The sequence below is a fragment of the Amblyomma americanum genome, chromosome 10 (assembly GCF_052857255.1).
Source record: "Amblyomma americanum isolate KBUSLIRL-KWMA chromosome 10, ASM5285725v1, whole genome shotgun sequence".
NCBI lineage: Eukaryota > Metazoa > Arthropoda > Arachnida > Ixodida > Ixodidae > Amblyomma > Amblyomma americanum.
The window spans coordinates 141,600,696-141,618,979 of NC_135506.1; the positions used below are offsets into that span (position 1 = coordinate 141,600,696).

Consider the following 18,284-nt stretch of genomic DNA (forward strand, 5'->3'; position numbering starts at 1 on the left):
GTGTGCACCAGGAACGTTTAGGAAGTGATTTTATGCCGTCTCCGGATAGGTCACATGCACCTTACGCACAACTTCCTGTTAACAAAACAAGACAAACCTATTTGCGAATGCGGAGATGATCTTACGGTTAATTACATTTTATTTTCATGTGTGCAACTGAAAGTGCAGGGGAGGGCATATTGAAACCGCGCAAAACGACGAGGGACGAAGAGAAGAATGCACAAGACAGAGCGCGGAACTTGAACTGTTGAAGTCTGCTGAAGTTCCGCGTTGTGTCTTGTGCATTCTTCTCTTCGTCCCTCGCCGTTTTGCGCGGTTGCAATATGCACTCCCCTGTTAACCACCAACTAGCCCGCCTTTGCCTTTTAAACGTGCAACTGGAAACACTAAAAAAAGTATTCTACTCAATTCGATAAGGAATACATTCATTTTCATCCAGCACTGCTTTTAGATGATAATGCCATTGTTAACATACATTCCGTTTTTAGCTTCTTAAAAGAAGCACGGGTACTTAAAAAACCGTAAATCTTGAACCGCTGGTTTGCTTTAATACATAATACACCTCAGCCACTTTCTCATTCCTGATGTTCTTGGCGCATGATGGCCTCAGTTGCCTATGTACCATAAAACACAACACAACACACAAACACATTCCTGAGAAGAAGGCTGAGGCTTTTTATTTCATTGCCGGCCCGAAAGACGCGGGTTCGATCCCGGCCGCGGCGGTCGATCCCGGCCGCGGCGGTCGAATTTCGATAGAGGCGAAATTCTAGAGGCCCGTGTGCTGTGCGATGTCAGTGCACGTAAAAGAACCACAGGTGGTCGAAATTTCCGGAGCCCTTCACTACGGCGTCTCTCGTAGCCTGAGTCGCTTCGGGACGTTAAACACCCATAAACCATTTTTATTTCATTGGTTGGGAGCCTCAGGATCCTTGCCCAGCCAAGGATAGCCGCTGAAGCTACTTGACCTTCTCTGGGGCTTTTACCATTAGCTATTTCCAGATTTCTTCTTAGCTGTTATTACTAGGCAGTTCAATATCTTTAGGCCATCTACAGCATCGTCGATTTTTCATATTCCTAAACATTCTACACACAACCAATTCTATACCTTGAGCTTGGCGCATGATGGCCTTAGCTGCCTATGTGCCATAAAACACATCATCATCACCATCATCATCATCAGCCTTACTACACCCACTGCAGGGCAAAGGCCTCTTCCATGTCTCTCCAATTAACCCTATCCTTTGCCAGCTGCATCCACCCTTTGCCTGCAAACTTCTTAATCTCAACCGCCCACCTAACCTTCTGCCGCCCCCTGCTCCGCTTACGTTCTCCTGAAATCCACTCCGTTACCCTTAAGGACCAGCGGTTATCTTGCCTTCGCTTTATATGCCCTGCCCAAGCCCATTTCTTTATCTTGATTTCTACTAGGATGTCATTAACCAGTGTTTGTTCCCTCACCCACTCTGCCCGCTTCCGATCTCTTAACGTTACACCTATCATTTTTCTTTCCATGGCTCGCACGTTGTCCTTAACTTAAGCTGAACTCTTTCCGTTAGCCTCCACGTTTCTGCCCCGTAGGTGAGTACCGGTAAGATTATGCTGTTGTACACTTTCCTCTTGAGGGAAATTGATAAACTGCCACTCATGATCTGCGAGAGTTTGCCATATGCGCTCCACCCCATTCTTATCCTTCTAGTTATCTCCCTCTCATGATCCGGATCAGCTGTCACTACCTGCCCTAAGTAGACGTATTCCGTCACAATTTTTAGGCTCTCGCTGCCAATTGTGAACAGTTGTTCCCTTGCTAGGCTGTTGAACATTACCTTGGTTTTCTGCAGGTTAATTTTTAGACCCATTGATCTGCTCTGCCTGTCTAACTCATTGATCATGATTTGCAGTTCACCTCCTGAGTGACTCAGCAAGGCAATGTCATCAGCAAATCGCAGATTATTTAGGTATTCTCCATTTATTCTTATTCCCAACTGTTCCCAATTCAGGCCTCGAAATACCTCCTGTAAACATGCGGTGAACAGCATTGGCGAGATCGTGTCTCCTTGCCTGACGCCCTTCCTTATTGGAATTTTATTGCTGACTTTATGGAGGACTATAGTAGCTGTGCAGTTGCTATATATATCTTCCAGTATTTTGACATATGGCTCTTCTACCCCCTGATTACGCAATGCCTGTATGACTGCTGAGGTTTCCACCGAGTCGAATGCTTTCTCGTAATCAATGAAAGCTATATATAACCGGTTGGTTATATTCTGCGCATTTCTCTATCACCTGATTGATAGTGTGAATGTGATCTATTGTGGAATATCCTTTACGAAAGCCTGCCTGATCATTTGGTTGATTAAAGTCTAACGTTGCCCTGACTCTATTAGCGATTGCCTTAGTAAATACTTTGTAGGCTACGAATAGTAAGCTGATCGGCCTGTAATTTTTCAAGTCCTTGGCGTCTCCCTTCTTATGAATTAAGATAATGTTTGCATTCTTCCAAGCTTCTGGTACAGTCGAGGTCATAAGGCATTGCGTATACAGGGTGGCTAGTTTTTCTAGCACGATGTCCCCTCCATCCTTCAACAGATCTCCTGTTACCTGATCCTCCCCAGCTGCTTTTCCCCTTTTCATTGCGTCTAAGGCTTTCTTTACTTCATCTTTCGTTACTGGCGGGATGACGCATTGCTGTGCACTGCTGTCTTTCTCATTAACGCTCTGATTACATTGGCTACTGTACAGGTCTGTGTAGAACTCTTCGGCTACGTTCACTATCTTATCCATATTGCTAATGACATTGCCCTGCTTGTCTCTTAATGCATACATCTGGTTTTTACCTATGCCTAGTTTCCTCTTCACTGTTTTTAGGCTACCTCCATTCTTTATAGCATGCTCGATTCTCTCCATATTAAACTTCCTTATGTCGGCTACCTTGCGCTTATTTATTAACTTTGATAGCTCCGTTAGTTCTATTCTATCGGTAGGGTTAGATGCCCTCATGTTTCGGCGCTTCTTAATCAGATCTTTCGTTACCTGAGATAGCTTCCCGGTATCCTTTCGAACTGTCCTACCGCCTACACAACACAATTGCGAAACGAAAAATTGCCTGTGGTACGCAAGATGGCTGTCACCGATATGCAACTGGTTTCACTCGCTTGTCTATTATAATTTATTTTTTAACCCTTGGCTCAAGTTAGTTGGGACGCCAGGTATGTGCACCGCCGTGGTGGCTGAGCGGTTAGGCTATTAAGCCGGGAGATCCCGGATTCGAGGCCGGCCGTGTTTCGATGGAGGCAAAAAGCAGAAGGCGCCCGTCTACTAAAAGTGTATGGACATAAATTTGTAGATTGTCTATAATCCCCAGGTGGTCGAAATTATTGCAGAGCCCCCTCCAATACGGCACCTCTAAACATGCAATAGCGCAACTAGACAAGGGACTGGTGAACGAGTAGGCACACACGGCACCTCTTTCTTCCTTTCTTCTTTCACTCCCTCCTTTATCCCTTCCTGTCCACCGAGGTATGTTAGACAGTTACTGCGCCATTTCCTTTCCTCAAAAACCAATTTTCATTTTTTTCCCCGGCGGTAGCAGTTGACCATTCGGCACGGCAAACTACGGCTCACCTCGAAAGGCGCGGTATACGGCTGAATTAGCGTACCACGATCGCTCGAGGAAAAATGTGTGGACGGACGGCAGGCCCAACTTCGGGAGCAGTTCGCGCATGGGAGCTTCCGTCGGGCTCTCTGCCGCAGCTCGCCTGTGTTTTGCTGGCCGGTCAAGACTGGGTCGCCCTGTGGCAGATTTGGTCGCAGCTCTCCGCTCCAAATGGACCAGTGGAGCGGGCCCCCGTAGCGCCTTCCCGAGCGAGGCTGCTTCTGTGCGATGGGTTCTGGCAGACAGCGCTCACTTCCATTCGAAGGCAATCGTCAACAAAAAGAAAGCAGATTCAGAGTAAATCGAGTATGATGAGAAGAAAGTGTGAAACCGAAAAAGTTTGATCGCACGACCATCCGCGCTCTGTCCCAGGGGTTGGTTTCTTTCTCGTCCCTTGTCTCTTTTGCGCGGTTTCCAGGTGCATACAATTTCCGAGTCGGGTCGTAAGTAGTCGCTCTGTCTTTGCGCGCTGCCAGAACAGCCGTTCAGCCTCGTCTGGTGGGCGCCGCTGCCTGCGTGGCAAACTCTACAGGGCATGGCCGGTGGTTCGTTGAGCGTGCCGGCGGGACGCGTGCGTGGTTTAGACGTTGTGTGCGCATGAAATGCGTATAGCTCCCCTGGCCCCAGACCGAAGAGGACGCGCAGCTTTGGCGAAACTGCCACCTGATGCGTATACTGCCGCCGGCACATGTTGTTGTAGCGACTGCCGGAAGAAAGGAAAGTGCGCGGGCCTGCCCACTGGCTCAAGCTGAGCCATAATCGATGCCACGTGCAGACTGTAGGGGAGCTGAAAGAGAGGGAAAATTGAAAGGACGCGCGTCGCAACAAGCGAAGGCGACGGTTTAGCAACAGGTGGTACCCCCACCCCCGGTGACAAGGAGCCCTCACCACATGTGTGAGAGCCCCCAACCCCGGAAGGCCAGGAAGCTCCCCCCCCCCCTTCTTCTGCTCCCGCCGGCGCATGCGCAGTGTCTTGCTTCCAGTGGTGGGCGAAGCGAAGGAGCCAACGCCCGAGCAGAACGCTTACACTGGTGTTGTATTCAGTTGCGGTTTTCATTTGCATTTTATCTCCCAGGGGGCGCTTCTGTTCTTCCTTTATTAAGGGGGTTGGAGGGCAATCTGTTTTCATTGACGCAGTGTATAGAGATTGCCGAAAAAGGAACACAGGCCCCTATGGCTAGCATTTCTGGATATGGGAGCCTACGACAACGTTATTCAAGAGTATCTGAGGGACATACTGGGCACATTGGATGTGGAAGATGGAGTAATTAATCTTTTAAAGGTCATATATATAAAGGTACCAGAGTGGTTATAAAATGGGGAAAAATGTATCAGAGCCTGTAGAGATACAGCGGGGGCTTAGGCAAGGATGTCCTCTGTCTCCTTTGTTGTTCATGTTGTACCTGCAAGGTTTGGAGACCAAGCTAGAGAGGAGCGGACTAGACTTCAACCTTTCTTTCTGTTTAAGCAAGGAGAATGGATTAAACAGTCATTACCGGGACTAATATACGCCGATGAAATAGTGCTAATGGCTGACAACAAGGAAGATTTACAGAAGTTGATAGACATATGTGATACAGAGGGAGATGGATTAAATTTCAAGTTTATTAAGGAAAAATCTGCAGTCATCATATTAATGATGAGGGCGGCGAGCATAGAATACAGGAGTTCACGCTAAAAGTAGTGGACGAGTACAAGTACCTTGGGTTGTGGATAAATAACGGTCCTGAGTGTCTGACAGAGCATGAAAAATATGCAGTGAATATAGCTGGTAGGAATTAATGCAGCTGTCATGAACGATAGGGCACTGTGGAGTTCTGGGTAATTATAATTAACATGCACGTCAAGTCACCCCAAGTTTTAAAATAATTGAGTAGATAGTGCGCAGTTTTTTTATGCCAGAATGTACACAAAGCCCTGTTCTGTATGATGACGCGATTAGTTCTTTTTCTAGACGATCAGTACTTATGCATGCATAGTTACATGAAAACGTTTCTTACAAAAAATAACTAACATAGTACTGCACGAAGAGGGAAAAAAAATCGAGAGATTTATTACACTCTTCAACGTCTCAGGAATAGTTTGCGACAAATGGAATCATTTTATTTTCATGCGTTACGGAATTACGAAGGTGAGTGATCCAGTCGCAAAAAATGTGAGAGGTCAGAAAACGAACCTTAAAGTTTATTCCTTCGTTTATGGCCTCTTCGCTTTCGTTGGCGAAAATAACGAAGCGCCGACCAAAAGGTGTTGTCAAGATGGAAGGACGTTTCGACTTCCACACGGAAGTCTTGTTCACTGATGGAAGAATTTCGCACACAAAGCTTAAGTACGTTGTGCTAATCGTCGCAGGCATCTAGCGTACGAGGGCGGTAGATTGCCGATGTTACGGTTGAGCGTCTGATCTGTTGTCTGGATAAACAGAGACTCCAGATATTGGCGTGACATCCAGTTTTTTTCACGGCCGATAATTGCCGCTTCTTCCCAAGCGATATCATGCTTCGTGTTTTCAACGTGTTCAGCCAGTGCGTTGGAACAAGCCTTCTTTTTCTTGACATCATTCTTGTGCTCATTCAGCCGTCTTTCAAAGTTTCCGCTTTCACCTATGTAGGAGTGATCGCAGTCTGAGCAGGGGATTTTATAAATTACTCCGGGAAACTTTTCCTTTTTTAGCTTGTCCTTTACGGACACCAACTCGTGAAGAAGCTTGCACGCAGGCACGTGAGCTATATGCACATCGTAGGTGCGAAAAATGTGGGCCAATGACTCGCTCACGCCTGGCACATAGGGTATTGCAGCTCGGGCACGGCAAGGTAGGCGAACGGGCTGAGCTGGTCTCGTTGTCTGCTGTATTACAGCGTTCACGAAGTGCTGTGGGTAGCCACAATTGTTGAGCTCGCGTCGCACTTGGCGTATGTCAGAGGCTTTTTCTTCGGGTTTCGAGCATATTCTTTCCGCACGACGGACGAGGGTAGAAACGACGGAGCGCTTATGGCACCTAGGATGGACTGAATTAAAGTGAAGGTATTGGCCTGTGTGCGTGTCCTTTCTGTACACCTTGAATGATAGGCGGTCATCACGTCGCTCCACCATGACGTCGAGAAAAGGAAGACGGCCAGAAGTCTCCTCCTCGACGGTAAACTGGATGGAATCTTCCATGCTGTTCAAATGGTTCGTGAAAGCAGCCAAGGCATTCTTTTTGATTATGCAAAAGCAGTCATCAATGTACCGCAGGAAGACCCTCGGGCGCGGCTCGAACGAAGCCAAAGCGCGGCTTTCCAGTGCTTCCATTGTGAGGTTTGCGGTTGTGACCGAGGTAGATGCTCCCATGGCGGTGCCATGAACCTGCTTGTAGACAGTGCCCCGAAAGATGAAGTACGTGTTCTTCAAGCAAAACTGCAGAAGCTTCAACAGGTCCGATGGATCGATGGGTGTCCTAGCACTCAGTCCGTCGTAGTCTCGAAGCGCTGAACGGCATACCTCCACCGCCAGATCCACGGGGACGCTGGTAAAAGTGATCTGACGTCAAATGACACCATTATCTCGTCGCTGTCAATCGTGATTTCACGTATTTTTTTTCAGTAAAATCAAAGGAGTTGCGTACGAAAGTCGGTCTCTTGCCAACGAGTGGCGAAAAAACTTTGTGCAAGTAGCCTGAAAGCCGGTACAAGGGAGAGCGGGTAAAATCCACTATTGGTCGCATTGGAACGCCTGGCTTGTGGATCTTCGGGATTCCATATAAAGCAGGGGCAGATCCATTGTGGCAGAGGAGCGTGAAGTATAACGACCTGTGCTGTGGTGGAACAAACTGGAAGACGTCTGTCAAAAGCCTTTGCAACTCTCGCTCTACCTTGAGTGTAGGGTCCCGCTTGAGTCGCATGTACGTGCCATCATCCTCCAGAAGCTTCGTCATTTTCTCAACGTAGTCGCTGTGTTTTAGGATGACGGTGGCGTTGCCCTTGTCAGCAGGTAGGATTACGATATCCGTATTGCTCCGCAGGCTCCTGACTGCATCACGCTCCTGAGCAAGGAGTGGGGTGGGGTGCCGATGTGGCAGCTTGGCGAGTATGCTGATCGCACGGGTACGAGCTTCTTCGCGGCGATTGTTTTCCACACGTCCCACAGCCTGTTCCACGGCACAGATGATTTTTCTTGCGTCCGGAGCCGCTCTCGTATTGAAGTTCAAACCAAGCTCCAGAACGGCGAGCTCTGTTCGAGTAGGCCTATACGAAGACAGATTGTGGACGGTGGGGGTAGGTCTGTTGGCCGGACTCCCTTTACGGCCAGGTAGCAGTCTGATTAGCTTCTCTTTGTGTGTGCGCCCACGCTGACCAAACTGTAGACTAGCTACGAAGTTCGCGTGCAACTGGATGCTGACGAACTCGTTCGGACACTGGTGTTCAAGGCGGCGACGGGCAAAAAAGGCTTGGTTCTGAAGGTGCCTTATTGAGTCCTTGCACTCCAGGATTCTGGCTTGAAGCAACTGTCGTTCTGCTCTTGACACCACGCTATGCCCGAAGGGCGTATCGACCGGTCGTAGCAAGCGGAGGGACCGCGGGGTTAGGTTCCTGGCTTTGCATATGAGGTTGAATTCTAGATGAGCCTTGAACGCAGAAAGCCGGACGGTTAGCGAAACGAACTGGCGCACTTGAGTGATGAAATTCTGGCCATACGACCGTCGTAGCATGATGAAATCTAAGGTTCGACGAAATCTCGTCTGGTCGGGTGAATACATTGGCGAAAATAACGAAGCGCCGACCAAAAGGTGTTGTCAAGATGGAAATACGTTTCGACTTCCACACGGAAGTCTTGTTCACTGATGGAAAAATTTCGCACACAAAGCTGAAGTACGTTGTGCTAATCGCCGCAGGCATCTAGCGTACGAGGGCGGTAGACTGCCGATGTTACGGTTGAGCGTCTGATCTGTTGTCTGGATAAACAGAGACTCCAGATATTGGCGTGACATCCAGATATTGGGCGTGACATACGCCCTTCGGTCATAGCGTGGTGTCAAGAGCAGAACGACAGTTGCTTCAAGCCAGAATCCTGGAGTGCAAGGACTCAATAAGGCACCTTCAGAATCAAGCCTTTTTTGCCCGTCGCCGCCTTGAACACCAGTGTCCGAACGAGTTCGTCAGCATCCAGTTGCACGCGAACTTCGTAGCTAGTCTACAGTCTGGTCAGCGTGGGCGCACACACAAAGAGAAGCTAATCAGACTGCTACCTGGCCGTAAAGGGAGTCCGGCCAACAGACCTACCCCCACCGTCCACAATCTGTCTTCGTATAGACCTACTCGAACAGAGCTCGCCGTTCTGGAGCTTGGTTCGAACTTCAATACGAGAGCGGCTCCGGACGCAAGAAAAATCATCTGTGCCGTGGAACAGGCTGTGGGACGTGTGGAAAACAATCGCCGAAAAGAAGCTCGTACCCGTGCGATCAGCATACTCGCCAAGCTGCCACATCGGCACCCCACCCCACTCCTTGCTCAGGAGCGTGATGCAGTCAGGAGCCTGCGGAGCAATACGGATATCGTAATCCTACCTGCTGACAAGGGCAACGCCACCGTCATCCTAAACCACAGCGACTACGTTGAGAAAATTACGAAGCTTCTGGAGGATGATGGCACGTACATGCGACTCAAGCGGGACCCTACACTCAAGGTAGAGCGAGAGTTGCAAAGGCTTTTGACAGACGTCTTCCAGTTTGTTCCACCACAGCACAGGTCGTTATACTTCACGCTCCTCTGCCACAATGGATCTGCCCCTGCTTTATATGGCCTCCCGAAGATCCACAAGCCAGGCGTTCCAATGCGACCAATAGTGGATTTTACCCGCTCTTCCTTGTACCGGCTTTCAGGCTACTTGCACAAAGTTGCACCGACTTTCGTACGCAACTCCTTTGATTTTACTGAAAAAAAATACGCGAAATCACGATTGACAGCGACGAGATAATGGTGTCATTTGACGTCAGATCACTGTTTACCAGCGTCCCCGTGGATCTGGCGGTGGAGGTATGCCGTTCAGCGCTTCGAGACGACGACGGACTGAGTGCTAGGACACCCATCGATCCATCGGACCTATTGAAGCTTCTGCAGTTTTGCTTGAAGAACACGTACTTCATCTTTCGGGGCACTGTCTACAAGCAGGTTCATGGCACTGCCATGGGAGCATCTATCTCGGTCACAACCGCAAACCTCACAATGGAAGCACTGGAAAGCCGCGCTTTGGCTTCGTTCGAGCCGCGCCCGAAGGTCTTCCTGCGGTACATTGATGACTGCTTTTGCATAATCAAAAAGAATGCCTTGGCTGCTTTCACGAACCATTTGAACAGCATGGAAGATTCCATCCAGTTTACCGTCGAGGAGGAGATTTCTGGCCGTTTTCCTTTTCTCGACGTCATGGTGGAGCGACGTGATGACCGCCTATCATTCAAGGTGTACAGAAAGGACACGCACACAGGCCAATACCTTCACTTTAATTCAGTCCATCCTACGTGCCATAAGCGCTCCGTCGTTTCTACCCTCGTCCGTCGTGCGGAAAGAATATGCTCGAAACCCGAAGAAAAAGCCTCTGACATACGCCAAGTGCGACGCGAGCTCAACAATTGTGGCTACCCACAGCACTTCGTGAACGCTGTAATACAGCAGACAACGAGACCAGCTCAGCCCGTTCGCCTACCTTGCCGTGCCCGAGCTGCAATACCCTATGTGCCAGGCGTGAGCGAGTCATTGGCCCGCATTTTTCGCACCTACGATGTGCATATAGCTCACGTGCCTGCGTGCAAGCTTCTTCACGAGTTGGTGTCCGTAAAGGACAAGCTAAAAAAGGAAAAGTTTCCCGGAGTAATTTATAAAATCCCCTGCTCAGACTGCGATCACTACATAGGTGAAAGCGGAAACTTTGAAAGACGGCTGAATGAGAGCACAAGAATGATGTCAAGAAAAAGGCTTGTTCCAACGCACTGGCTGAACACGTTGAAAACACGAAGCATGATATCGCTTGGGAAGAAGCGGCAATTATCGGCGTGAAAAAAACTGGATGTCACGCCAATATCTGGAGTCTCTGTTTATCCAGACAACAGATCAGACGCTCAACCATAACATCGGCAATCTACCGCCCTCGTACGCTAGATGCCTGCGACGATTAGCACAACGTACTTAAGCTTTGTGTGCGAAATTTTTCCATCAGTGAACAAGACTTCCGTGTGGAAGTCGAAACGTCCTTCCATCTTGACAACACCTTTTGGTCGGCGCTTCGCTATTTTCGCCAATGTATTCACCCGACCAGACGAGATTTCGTCGAACCTTAGATTTCATTTCCTCTTCGCTTTCGCTTTTGTCAAAGAAATGCGGCACTAAAATCACGGAAATTACCTCACAATTTTCGACGACCACACATCTAAAAAGCGTAATTTATAAATTTGTACTGAATATTTTGCATTAATTTTTCGTCAAGAAACAAGACTCCAGGGCTAGGAAAGAAAATAATTCTAGAAATCAAATTTTCACCATATCGACCAGCTTAACAAGGGGACAAGTCGGCCTGGCTGGTGCGTGGTCACGCAGCTAAAAACAGCGCTTAAGCGAGGCAGAGGTTTTTTTTGGGGAAAGGAAATGGCGCAGTATCTGTCTCAGATATCGTTGGACACCTGAACCGCGCCGTAAGGGAAGGGATAAAGGAGGGAGTGAAAGAAGAAAGGAAGAAGAGGTGCCGTAGTGGAGGGCTCCGGAATAATTTCGACCACCTGGGGGTCTTTAACGTGCACTGACATCGCACAGCACACGGGCGCCTTAGCTTTTTTGCCGCCACGGTCGGGTTCGAACCCGACCTCGGCGGCTGCATTTTTATGGACGAAAAACGCTAAGGCGCCCGTGTGTCGAACCCGACCGCGGCGGCTGCGTTTTTATGGAGGAAAAACGCTAAGGCGCCCGTGTGCTGTGCGATGTCAGTGCACGTTAAAGATCCCCAGGTGGTCGAAATTATTCCGGAGCCCTCCACTACGGCACCTCTTCTTCCTTTCTTTCACTCCCTCCTTTATCCCGTCCTTTTCGGCGCGGTTCAGGTGTCCAACGATATATGACAGATACTGCGCCATTTCCTTTCCACAAAAAAAACCAATTATTAATAAGCGAGGCAGAGGAGATCGGGGACACGACACTGTCCCCACTTTTTGCACAGCGCGACACGTATGCCAACAGATGATGAGCGCACGTCTGCTCCGCCGAAGCATCGCGAGCACTTCCCCTCACTACCGTCCCGAAGTAAAATCATTCCGGCTAGTGCAGAGTGTCAAAACTTATTTTGTAAATCAACGGCAGCAACGCTTTCTGCAAGTTTACTACTAACCATATATAAAATACACAGTGGCAAGTTGGAAGCATCAGCCATTGACGTGATTCGTAGAAACTGGAAATGCGCCTACAGCCCTTGAAGACCCGCGCTCCACACCTATCCACGACGCCACTCGCCGACCTTTTGCCTACCACGAGCCCGCTAGCGACTGCAGCGCCACCTCGTTTGTTTGGAAACATGCAGGGGGACTATGTATGATTGTATGTTTGAATAAACGTTTTTTTTTTATGCATCGGGACGGCTGGGGTCTGACTTCCGGTTTCACCTTCGAAAATGTCACATTGGCGATGAGGATGTGAACGTACTACCCCCAGCCCACCGTGCCCCAGCCCCGCTGCACCACCCGGATTCGCCCACCATGAGCTTCACCGGGCTTGCTCCGCCACCGTTTTTCCTCCCGACGCCCGGCCGTCCGTCATTGCCATCGCAGCAGTGGGAGCAGGTGTTTAACGTGTACTTGCTGGCATCTGTAGCCGCCGCATTCAAGCCGGCGCAACGCAAGGATATTCTTTTACATTGTTTTGGGGCGGAGGGCCAGCGTGTTTATCAGACGTTACATGCAGGGACCAGCGCCAAGCGCCGCAGCACTCGCCGATGACGAGTCTGTCGTGGCCCCTCCTGACGAATACGACTCTGCACTCGCCGCATTACGGCGCCAGTTTTCGACGTCGCGCAACGTTATCGTCGAGCGTCATCGCTTTCACCGCCGCAGCCAAAACACAGGCGATTCCGTTCATGACTTCGTTGCCGCTCTACCGGAGCTAGCGTCACATTGTTCGTTTGCTTCGCAAGATGATGCTCTGCGGGATCAATTCGTTGCCGGCGTAGCTTCCAATCGCGTACCTACGTGAGCGGTTACTGCTCGATGGTTCCACACTGTCATTCCAGGATTCAGTTCGAATTGAACTTCACTTCGAGCGGGCGGCTTAAGAGCTAAATGAGCTTTCTGCGTCGGTCAAGGCAGTTTCATTGCGGCAGCGTCGTAAACCATCCACGCATTCTTCGCAAAAAAGAAATGCACGGCCGGCAGCCCCCTTTCAGCAGAATTCAACGAGGAGCGCGGGCGGCTAACGTGCGCCTCAGCGGAACCGTCCCCGTGAGCGAAACCGAGAACGGTGTAGCCGCTCTGGTTCACCACATTGTTTCCGATGCGGCTCGCGGGACCACTTCGCATCAGCACCGCAGTGTCCAGCGCATGGCAAGATTTGTTCGTTTTGCGGTCGCAAGGGCCACTTTCAAAAGGTATGCAGCAGCAAACGAACTCAAATGCAAGGCTGAGTTCGTGAAGTTGAATTTCATGATGTTTCGTCATCTAGGGGTGCTGAACAAGTCTTGACTGTGCAATTTTCCACGCGTAGCGGAATTCATATTCAAGTGCAAGTCGTCAATGTCTGACATTCCTTGTCGATTCAGGGTCGCCTGTTTCAATCCTGTCGGAGCAAGCATTCAGTCGATATTTACAGAGCGTTCCGCTCCTGCCTGCTCCGCATGTCACTTTGTTTGACCACTCTCAACAGCTGATTTCCGTGCTAGGTTGTTTCCAGGCGGACGTTCGGTTTAAAGGCCACACAGCATCACTACGTTTTTATGTTGCTCACCGAGGAACTTGTCTGATGGGTCATGACGGCATTAAAGCCTTGAATCTTCGCATTGAGGGTTCTACTTATAAATGCTTATACACGTCCGTTGCTCCGCTGCCGACAGTCATTGACCCGCTATCACGTTCCATTTCCACTCTGTCAAGCACGCAGCCCCCGTAACAAAGATCTTCCGCCAGCCTTAGCTCATGAGTTCAGTTTGCTTTTCAGTCCCCAGTTGGGTCTTGCTAAGGGGTTCACGCATTGCATCAAGACGTAGCAAGGCGTGCAGCCTGTAGTTTCCAAGCTTCGCTGTCTGCCATATTCTCTCCGGTCATCAGTATCAAATGAGCTTCAGACGTTGTGGAGCCTTGACATTATTGAGCGCATCGATGCTACTTAATGGGTGTCCCCCATTGTTGTTGTTGACAAGAAAGATGGTAGCATCAGGATATGTGTAGACCTTCGAGAGCCGAACAAAGCTACTGTTCCAGAGAGTTTCCCAATGCCCGACACAGAGGAGCTGCTTCACGCTTTGGTAGGCACTGCACACTTCTCAAAACTTGACTTGGCTTCAGCTTGCCATCAGGTTTTTTGCACCCTGACAGCAGGGATTTGACAGCTTTCATCTTAATGACGGCTTTTCTGTTTTTAAACAGTTTGCTTTGGGTTGGCTTCTGCCCCAGCGGGATTTCAGATGATGGCGACAATCCGCGACCGCTGCCGTGGCGTGTTGTTCTACATTGATGATGTGATCATTGTTGGCAAGACCGCAGAAGAACACCTTTCCAACTTTAAAACAGTGCTGTGAAAGATCAAGAACGCAGGCCTTAAACTGCACAACAAATGCCTCTTCGATGTTCCAGAACTTGCGTTTCTAGGGCATAAGGTCACTGCACGTGGTATCTCGCCACTTCCAGAGAAAGTAGACTCCATAGTTAACACACCAGTGCCAATTGATGTTGCCGCCCTCCATTCGTTCCTGGGTATCGTAGAATACTATTCCAAGTTTGTTCCACACTTGGCACAAGTGGTCGCGCCTGTGAGAATCTTACTTCGCAAAAATTAGCCGTTCATCTGGTCAGCCGAAGCAGACAGCAGTTTCAGGAGGGTTAAGGAAATGCTATCGTCGAGTACATTCCTCCAGATGTTCGATCTGTCACTTCCAGTCATTGTGTCGACCGATGCGTCCGACTGTGGGCTGGGAGCAGCCCTGCACCAACAAAGTGGCCACGAGCCCTGCATGGTCGCTTTCGCATCTCGTACACTGTCGCCTACGGAGAGGAAATATTCAGTCGGTGAAAGAGAAGCACTTGCATGTATTTGGGCATGTGAATGATGGCACACGTACCTTTGAGGTTGCCATTTCACAATTCGGACAGACCGCCGGGCATTGGTGTATTTGCTGTCATCACAAGGACATGGAAGACGCCCACTCCAAATCGCATGCTGGAGTGCACGACTGCTTTGCTACAATTTCACTGTTGAATACCGCAAGGGGTCCACAAACACTGTAGCAGATGCACTTTCTCGGCTGCCAGGACCCACCTCGGAGGCAGAGATTGCTAAGGAGGAAGATATTGTCTCGTTCATTGAGCCAGCCTGCGTGACAAAGGAGAAATCCAGGCAAACCGCCCTCGACGACGGTTGCCTGGAAACCGTCAAGTCATTTGCGCTGAGTTCCTGGCCGCCAAAGAAGTCCATACCAGAAGAGGCGAAGCCATTCTACCCTGTTCGGGAAGAACTTTCTGTTGTTGATAACCTGCGCAAAGCGCCTCGTTGTTCCATCCTCCCTTACAGCTCAGATCATCGACACCATGCATGACACACATCCGGGTATCACGCGCACGAAGGCGCGACTGTGTGAGCGGTTCTGGTGGGCACGAATGGCTAAGCAAGTGGAAATAGCAATAAAAAACTGCCACATCTGCCTGGAGGCAGATAAGTCCACCAAAACATCACCAGCACCGTTGCAACCGTTGCAAGTGACCGTGCCAGAAGCTTGGCCTAGACATTGTTGGTCCTTTGGCGCATGCAGCTTACAACAGCAGATTTGCTGTAGCGCTTGTTGACCATTCTAAATGGCCGGAGGTACATTTTTGCAGCGAAGTGTCCACGATCGCGAGCACCGTTTTTTAACAAGTGTTTTTGCCCGTGAAGGATATCCAGAAGGGATCGTTTGTGACAATGGACCTCAGTTCACTTCGCGTGAACTCATCACCTTCCTGCAAAACAGAGGCATCCATCTTTCACATTCTTCGGTATACTATCCCTAAGCGATTGGGCAAATAGAGCGGTTCAGTCTCACATTGAAAAACTTCATTCAAGTCGCACTCCTCGAAAGACGACCACTTCGGCAAGCAGTCACAGAATACCTTGCGATTTACCGATGTACTCCGCAGGCCTCCACAGGGGTCGGCCCAGCAGTTCTGCTGCATGGTAGAATGCCCTGAACCAGGCTGGATGTCGTGGGTTTCTCAGCACCAGCATTTGTGGAAGACCCAGCCAACGAGTTGGCGCGACTCCGTCGAAGGGTCCGGCGTCAACAGCAGAGCAGCAAGTACTACACAGGCAAAAGGATGCCAAGAAGATGAAGATGGCCGTAGGGGACTCTGTTCGTATCAAGAAACCGTCCGTCCATTTCAAGGGAGACTGCACCTTTTCTTCACCAACTAAAGTGATCAAGAGGAGGGGACCAGCCTCTTTTTAAGAGACGCCAGTACGTGGAACGCCTCAAAGCTTTCCAGGGTTCCAGAGAGGGGCACCTGTGGACCAGTTCAATTTAGTGCCACGCCGCAGCCGTGGTCTCCTGACGTGCAGCAGTTTGTCACTCCGCCGCCGCGGTCTCTTGGTGTGCTGCAGGCTTCCATACCGCAGCCTCGGTCTCCTGACGTGCTGCAGCCTGCCATGCCGCAGCCTCGATCTCCTGATGTGCTGCAGCCTGCCGTGCTACAGCTGCCTTCCCAAAGAACGCAGGCTCGGATTCCTGGCATACTGCGGCAGCAGTCTACGAGCCGTCGCCATCGTTGACAGTACGACGTTCAAAGCGAGAGCGTTGGCCACCAGCCTGGCTCCTAGACTATCAGACCAATTAGTTGGCAGTCTGACGTTGTGTACATAGTCTGTAAATATGTGTAAATAAGTACAGTGCGCATGCCTTGGGGTTTCCTTTCTGATACTTACAACTAATCACCAAAAATAAGGGGGGAGTATGTTGTATTCAGTTTCGGTTTCCATTTGAATTTTATTGCCCGGGGGGTGCTTCTGTTCTTCGTTAGTCATGGCTAGGTGGCTTGAACCACCTCCCGATTTAAAGGGTTCAGCCTTTTCTATCCATCTATATATATATGATTGTATGTTTGAACAAACGGGTCTTTTTATGCATCGGGACGGCTGGAGTCTGACTTCCGTTTTCACCTTCGAAAATATCACAACTGGGTAAAAGACTTCATTCACGCCCGCAGTCAAAAATTCGTCTTAATGGCGTATAGTCATTGTATACCGGTTACATCTGGCGTACCACAGGGGTCCGTGCTAGGACCACTTCTTTTCTTAACTTTATAAATCATATTTATAAATTATATGAGGATGTTAAGTACCTAGGTGTTTATTTCTCCTATAATTTAACCTGGAACAAGCATGTCAATTACATACCAGTGAAGGCTGTTCACGTCGTAATGTACCAAGTGACGTGATAGAAGTTCTGTATATCTCAAAAGTGCACTCAGTTTTAGAATGTGCGATGGTAGTGTGATACAGAATCATGCAGCCTGTTTCATTTTAAACACTCGTGGTTGTCACAGCAGTTTCAGCGCGTTAAAAAAGCATTTAGGATGGGATTCCCTATAGCTCCGTCGAACTTTCTTCAGATTAGTCTTAAACGACATCATGAACAAAAAAATTGGCTTTGACCATGACGCTTACCTTGCACCTCTTACATTTCCCGTAGAAGAGACGAAAGCCGTAAAACACGCAAAGTTGCCTGTCGGACATCTGTATTTAAATCCGCTCTTTTCCCACGCACAATAAAGCGAATGGAACAGCCTCCCAAACGCAATAGTTTCATTAGATGACAACAGCGTTCCAGCCGCTCTTGTAACACATTTACGGGGTCTAACTGATGTATCATTGTATCATGTACCATAAACTATTGACTGCTCTCTTAATCACAGAGTTTTTGCAGGCTACTAGTATTTGTTCTATATATATTTTAGCCTTTTCATGACTTGTACAGCATTTTCCAAGTGTTTGTTACTGTTTTTAGCTGCATTGTTGCTTAGTCTTTTGAATGAATTTACATCTGTTCACAGCGCTTTTGCCTTTCACTTTGTGTACCCCCCCCCCCCCCCCCAGTACACTAATGCCCAGTGAAGCGATTTGTACGCACTCAAATAAATAAACAAAGAGTGAAAGCTCTAAGGTGCACCAGCATTGGTTATTCTGACGTCTGGCACTTGCTTACTTCTTGAATATTAATTTGGCCGTAGGTGAAGTCATAGGAAAGGGCGGCCTGAAGGCCTCGGCCACATTGTGGGCATGTGGAGGTCACCCAGGAAGGCGTCCGCGGCCACATTTATTGAGGGCTGCCGGAGAGTAGATGGCTGTGGAACAGCGGCGGCAGCGTCCGGCCCTGGCCAAGGTCCTGAGTGTTCTCACCAGCGCGTGCTGGGGACACTTCGTCATAACACAAAGCAAGTCGT

General features: G+C 49.3%; 1 protein-coding gene and 1 pseudogene across 4 annotated transcripts in view; both read left to right on the forward strand.

The window, feature by feature from the left end:
- The window catches only part of LOC144106925 (uncharacterized), a 618,131-nt gene that overhangs the window by 360,047 nt on the left and 239,800 nt on the right, over positions 1 to 18,284 (forward strand). The window lies entirely within an intron of this gene.
- LOC144107322 (uncharacterized) lies at positions 12,311 to 13,078 on the forward strand (annotated as a pseudogene).